This window comes from Sciurus carolinensis, chromosome 18 (genome assembly GCF_902686445.1).
Source record: "Sciurus carolinensis chromosome 18, mSciCar1.2, whole genome shotgun sequence".
In the NCBI taxonomy this organism is placed as follows: Eukaryota; Metazoa; Chordata; class Mammalia; order Rodentia; family Sciuridae; genus Sciurus; species Sciurus carolinensis.
The window spans coordinates 38,016,646-38,022,645 of record NC_062230.1 but is presented as its reverse complement, the minus strand read 5'-3'; the positions used below and the strand labels follow the sequence as shown (position 1 = coordinate 38,022,645).

Here is a 6,000-nt window from a genome sequence, read left to right as displayed (position 1 = left end):
GTTTGTACCAGAGATTGAAGCTGGGGCGCGGTGGCGGCGGGGTAGGGGGCATGGGAAGCCTTAAACTGCTGAGCCGCATCCCCAGTCCTTTTTAATATTTCATTTAGAAACAGGGTCTCACTTAGTTTCTTAGGGCCTCACTAAGTTGCTGAGACTGGCTTTGAACTCACAATCCTCCTGCCTCAGCTTCCCAAACCGCTTTGATTACAGGCATGAGCCACTGAGACCCATATGCCAAATATCTTGGAAGTTTACTGAACAACTTACTTTAAGTTCAGTAAAGTGAAACTCTAGCCTCAGGCACTATTTTGATTTTTATCTTGGTCTGCTGGGGCCCAGTACAGGAGCTTAGTCCAAAACAATGATCTCCTTCAATTTTTATTTAACAGGACTATCATTTTATGTATTGCAGTGACCTTCTTGTTTGTGCTTCTTTGGGGGCTTGCAAAGTGTTCCTCTAGAATAGCTACCCCCCCAAATGGAAATATTGGATATTAAATTTTAACAGATTTTTGTTAAATTGTTCCCCCTTCTTCAGTAAATTCCCAACCACGAACACTGGCTATTACCAGTCATCTAATTTGTAGTCAGTTCAGTACTGGAAACTAGTGGACTGGAGCAGGGAAGGCAGGCAGAGTCCACGTCGGGATAAACCTTAGGAGGTGGTGACAGCATCTAGACTGACAGCTGTGGGTGGACTTGCAGAGTAAGGCAAGGATGGGGTGGGGGTACCGGGAGACGCGAAAGTTTTCAGGAGAGGATCCCATTTGGACTGCTGTTTGAAGAACAGGACAAGACCAATGCAGGGAAACCAGATACAAGACTGGTAGCAGAGGCGGGCAGAGTCCACACACAAGGTTTGCAGTGGAGTCTGCACAGGAATAGCTAATGCATGGAACGAGCCAGTGACTCAGAGGAAGGCGTCAAGGTTGACAAGTCGGTTCCTTGCGTCACTGAGTGTAGTCCTTTTGTCAGTGAGTGGATATGAGGATTAAATGACACCGGGCAAGACAAACGCGTGGTCCAAGCGTGTCCGCCCTTGTTAACACAGTCGCCCCGGTTTACACTAGCATTAGTTTAGGGACAGCCGGGCTCCACCGGCCGAGCGCGGAGGCGCTGAGGCGCAGCCACGTGCCGTTCGCTTCGCGCAGGGGGCGTGTCCCCGTAGGCCCCGCCCCGCGCGGCGTGAGCACGTCGCGCCGTCCTCGCGCCCGCCCGCTCGGCTGCGGCGGTGGCTTCGCCTGAGGTAGTAGCTGGCTGGAGCGCTGACGAGCGGACGGGTGGACGCACGGGCCGAACGGACCCGCGGCGGGTGAGTGGCCCGCGCCGTCCCCGGTCTTCCTCCGGCCCCTCGGGCCGCGCCGCCTCCTCGGCGGGCCCGCAGCCCGCGCGGGCCCTCGGGAGCGCGGTCGGGAGCTCCGTCCAGGCGCCGGCCTGAGGCGACGCCGCGCGGGGGGCGGCGGGGAGCTGCGCGCAGGCGGCCGAGGGGGCCGCGGGCGGTGTCTCTGGAGGACGTGTCGGCGGGGCCCTGCCCCGGCGGCGTCACGGGCGCGCTTGGCGCGGTGACCCCGGCGTGTCCTGCCTTCTCGCGCCTCGCCTTGGGGGGGAGGCGCCCTGTGGACCGCTGTCGGGGCTTGGCGGCGACCCGGGCGACCTCGCTGCGGAGCCGGGACTGGGAGGAGCCTCGGGTTAGCCTGGACGGGCAGTTCACCTGCCACCTCCTGGGCGCAGCACTCTGGGCGTCTTAATTGCCCAGTAAAAACTGCCAGGAGTGCCTGGCACCTTCTTCGTCTTCTTCTTTTTTAACTTCTACTTTTATTTATTTATTTTCTTTTCATTGTACACAAATGGGGTACAACTTTTCATTTCTCTGGTTGTACACAATGTAGAGTCACCGTTTGTGTGATGGTACGCCTACGTAGGGTAATGCCTGTCTCATTCCACCATCTTTCCTTCCCTCCCCCTCCCCCCTCCGTTCCCTCTACACAATCCAACGTTCCCTAACCCCTCCCCGCTGTTATTTATCATCATCCGCTTATCAGAGAAGGCATTTGGCTTTTGTTTTTTGGGGATTGGCTTATTTCACTAAGCATGATATTCTCCAACTCCATTTACCTGAAAATGTCGTAATTTTATTCTTTATGGCTGAATAATATTCCATTGTGCATATATATATTTATACCACAGTTTATCCATTCTCCTATTGGAGGGCATCTAGGCTGCTTCCACAATCTAGCTACTGTGAATTGAGCTACTATAAACATTGATGTGGCTCATTACTGTAGTATTCTGATTTTAAGTCCTTTGGATATAAACCGAGGAGTGGGATAACTAGGTCAAACGGTGGGTCCATTCCAAGTTTTCTAAAGAATCTCCATACTGCTTTCCACAGTGGCTTCACCAATTTGCAACTCCACCAGCAGTGTATGAGTGTGCCTTTCCCCCACCCCACATCCTTGCCAACACCTATTATTGCTTGTATTGTTGATAATAACCATTTTAATTGGAGTGAAACCTAGTACCTTCTTTGCAAAGACCTGCCTGTGTCATGCCTTTGAATTAGTTCTGATGGACTGGTTGTTGTGACCCCTGACAGTTCATTCTTACTGTGTTTTGCTGGTGGTGCTGTGAACCACACAATGCAGAGTGTGATGGAAAGAAAGATGGTGTGATGCTCTCCTTGCTGTCAGCCCCTTCCAAAACCTTAAGAAATGGTAATTTTTCCCCTTGCAAAATGGGTTCAATGAGAGATTCACGGTGAAGTTTTGACCTACATCCCACTACGAAGATGACACAGATGATCTTGAACCTGGTGGCTGGCCTCCAGATATTGTGTACTTTACTAAGTGAATTTGCCCAGACTGGGAATGGAATATGTTGTTTAAGTGGTCTTCCCTTAAAGTGTTCCGTTAAGTAGAAGGAAATGAGCCTACTGGGTTTTTCTCATTGGTATGTTTTTCTTTTTGGTATTAGGGATTGAACAGAGGGACGCTTTATCACTGAGCTACATCCCCAGCCCTTTTTAAAAAAATTTTTATTTTGATACAGGGTCTCTCTTGTTGCCTAGGGCCTCATTAAATTGCTGGTGCTAGCCTCAAACTTGTCCTGGCTCAGTCTCCCAGGTTGTAGCCTACTGGTTTTGTGCTTTTGAATTTCCGGTATGGTGTTAGTTAATCAGTGTATATTATTTATATGTGTGTGCTTGCGCATGCACGGTGTGTGTGTATGTGTGTATTTAGTAATGGGGATTGAACCCAGAGCTTTGGGCATACTAAGCACACACACTTCCACAGAGCTAATCCCTCAACCTTAACAGTGCATGTGTTTTGTTTGTTTTTGTGGCACTGAGGATATAATCCAGGTTTTTTGAGACAGGGTTTTGCTAGATTGCCCAGACTGACCTCAAATTTGCTGTCTTTCCTCAGCCTCCCAAGTTGCTGCAATTACAAGTGTGTGCTCGCTCTAACCAATGTGTTGTTGTTTTAATATATTTTTAGTTGTAGTTGGACACAATACCTTTATTTTATTTATTTATATTTATGTTGTGCTGAGGATTGAACCCAGTGCCTCACATGTGCTAGGTAGGCACTCTACCACTGAGCTACAACCCCAGCCCTAACCAGTGTGTTTTGATTACAGTTTTTCTTTTTTTTTTTTTTTTTTATTATTGTATACAAATGGGATACATGTTGTTTCTCTATTTGTACATGGAGTCAAGGCATACCATTTATGTAATCATACGTTTACATAGGGCAATGATTGATTAGTTTTTCTTCTTAAAGTATTTACTTTCTTTGGGAAGGGAGGTAAGTCTACTTACTAGGGTTTTTTTTTTTTTTTTTTTTTTTTCCCCCAGAAATATCACAAGACATAATCTTCATTTACCAGAAGTTCACAGTGCAATAGGGCAATAGGGCATTTATAGGTTTATTTGGTGAAATTGGAAATTTTCAAATACAGTTCCTATGCCAAAACACTGGTGAGTGTGTGGGAATTTGTAGTCTTTGGAAACTTACATGTTCTTTGAATGACCTAATCCAACTGGGGATGTGAAGAGGGAAATCCTGTGATTCCTCCATTGTCTGACTTGATTTCGTTTTTTTCCCTTGTTCGGGTCAGTAAATTGAGGTGTGTTGGCACCAGTGTCAGGAATATGAGCTACTCTAGAAATGATGATGAGTTACAGAAAGCAAAGCACTTCTCAACAAGTCTGTTGAAAATTGCAATACTGTACAGCTGGGCTGGGTCTACATTGATTTTTTTTTTTAATTTCCTTTTTTTTTTTTTTTTTAACTGGGGTTTGAACCCAGGGGCACTTAATCACTGACCCATATCCCTAGACCTTTTAAAATATTTTATTTACAGAAAGGGTCTCAGTGAGTTGGTTAATGCCTCACTAAATTGCTAAGGCTGGCTTTGAACTCGTGATCCTCCTGTCTCAGCCTCCAGAGCCTCTGCAATTATAGATGAGTGCTACCACACCTTGCCAATTATCTGGTTTTTTTTTGTTTGTTTGTTTTGTTTTGTTGCAGTGCTGGGGATCGAACCCAGGGCCTTGTGCTTGCAAGGCAAGCACTCTACTGACTGAGCTATCTCCCCAGCCCAATTATCTGCTTTTTAATTATTATTTCTAGTTGACTAGTATTTGTAAAAACATAGGACGAAACCTCTTTTGTTGTAATCTGAATAATTTCTCCCTTTTTTTTTCTTTAAAGTACTGGGGATGAACCCAGTGGCACTTTACCACTGAGCCACATCATCAGCCTTTTTATTTTTTATTTTCAACCAGGGTCTGTCTTAGTACTTAGGGCCTTGCTAAATTGCTGAGGCTGACCTTGAGCTCACATTCCTCCAAGAGAGAGTCACCAAGGTTACATATGTGTGCCACCACGCCTGGCTCAATGTATTTTTGAGCTTCTAGAAACAGTGCCAACTCTTGGCAGCAACAAAGGGAGAGATTTTTGTAGAACAGTTAATATAATAGCTTATATTGCAGTATTACATACTGAAAGAAATTTCACTCTATGGCTACTCTACTCTGTTTCTCTAGTATTATCTTTACACTATTGCCTTCATTAATTTAACATAAGATGTTGAGTCTTTTAAAAAAATTTTTTTTAGTTGTAGGTGGACACAATACCTTTATTTATTTATTTTTAAATTTATTTTTATTGTAAACAAATGGGATACATGTTGTTTCTGTTTGTACATGGAGTAACAGCATACCATTTGCATGATACATTTACATAGGGTAATGACGTTTGATTCATTCTGTTATTTTTTCCTTTCCCCCACCCCTCCCACCCCTCTTTTCCCCCACCCCTCCCACCCCTCTTTTCCCCCTATATGGTCCCTCCTTCCTCCATTCTTGCCCCCCTCCCCCATTATGTGTCATCATCTGCTTATCAGTGAGATCATTCGTCTTTTGGATTTTTGAGATTGGCTTATCTCACTTAGCACGATATTCTCCAATTTCATCCATTTGCCTGCAAATGCCATAATTTTATTATTCTTTATAGCTGAGTGATACTCCAGTGTGTATATATATATATCACAGTTTCTTTATCCATCTAGGTTGGTTCCATAGTCTGGCTATTGTGAATTGAGCAGCTATGAACATTGATGTGGCTGCATCTCTGTAGTATGCTGATTTTAAGTCCTTTGGGTATAGGCCGAGGAGTGGGATAGCTGGGTCAAATGGTGGGTCCATTCCAAGTTTTCTAAGGAATCTCCACACTGCTTTCCAGAGTGGCTGTACTAATTTGCAGCCCCACCAGCAATGTATGAGTGTACCTTTTTCCCCACATCCTCTCCAACACCTACTATTATTGCTTGTATTCTTGATAATCGCCATTCTAATTGGGGTGAGATGGAATCTTACTGTAGTTTTGATTTCTCTTATTACTAAAGATGACAATACCTTTATTTTTATATGGTGCTGAGGATGGAACCCTAGGCAAGAACTCTACCACTGAGCTACAACTCCAGTCCCCAAGATGT

The 6,000-nt window shown here is 45.3% G+C and overlaps 1 protein-coding gene across 2 annotated transcripts in view; it reads left to right on the top strand.

Moving 5' to 3' along the window:
• The first annotated feature begins 1,186 nt into the window (after positions 1–1,186).
• Positions 1,187–6,000, top strand: part of Hmox2 (heme oxygenase 2) — a 30,201-nt gene continuing 25,387 nt past the window's right edge. Inside the window, exon 1 of one of the 2 annotated variants that reach the window (XM_047533231.1) lies at positions 1,187–1,312. The gene's annotated coding sequence lies outside the window, so the exon portion shown is untranslated. The remainder of the gene's footprint in view (positions 1,313–6,000) is intronic. The other variant, XM_047533232.1, reaches the window with a different exon arrangement.